Here is a 694-nt window from a genome sequence, read left to right as displayed (position 1 = left end):
TAACTTGTTATAATTGATGTCTTATTAATGAAGGAAAACCTTTAATCATTCAGCATGAATTATGTTGTTGCATGATTAGAATCAAGCTTTAACCAATTGCAATTGGCTGTAGGGCTCATCGCAACACCTAATTCATTTAATACATATTAACTCATTTAATTAATAATATTATCTTGCCAACTGCTATAATTTGTTTATGAATTCAGTTAATATACATTTCTGAAAAGTTATTTTAATCTTGTTTAAATGATTTTAAATAAGTAACTGTAAAAGTAATTTTTTATTCCATAAAAATAATAAGATAATTACCCAACAAATTTTAATTTTCTTCTTTCTTTCCTTTCTTTTTTTTTCTTTTTGAAAATCACCTCAAAAAACCAAAATCCAAAAAAAAAAAACTTTCTTCTTCTTTTTCTTGTCTTCACCTTGCTTCGCCTAGCAACACCAGCCTTGCACCCATAATGCACCCTAATCGCACATCCACCCAAGACACTCTTCTTCTTTCTTTCCTTTCATTTTCAAAAATTACCTCTAAAATCCAAAAAGAAAAAACTTTATTTTTTTTCTTAATCTTGCTTTTATAGTATCACCACAACAACCCTTTCCAATGATGTAACGCACCCAACCAATAAACTTTAATTATCTTTTGTATGCTTTCACTTTTGAAAATTAACTTCAAAATTCCAAAAAAAAA

General features: G+C 27.4%; 1 pseudogene; it reads left to right on the top strand.

Moving 5' to 3' along the window:
• LOC110420762 (uncharacterized) overlaps positions 1 to 694 on the top strand; it is a 78947-nt pseudogene that overhangs the window by 44175 nt on the left and 34078 nt on the right.

Source organism: Theobroma umbraticum, unplaced genomic scaffold, assembly GCF_002168275.2.
Source record: "Theobroma umbraticum cultivar Fairchild unplaced genomic scaffold, ASM216827v3 scaffold_86.0, whole genome shotgun sequence".
NCBI lineage: Eukaryota > Viridiplantae > Streptophyta > Magnoliopsida > Malvales > Malvaceae > Theobroma > Theobroma umbraticum.
The sequence above is the reverse complement of the archived record's forward strand: the minus strand, read 5'-3'. Positions and strand labels throughout refer to the sequence as shown.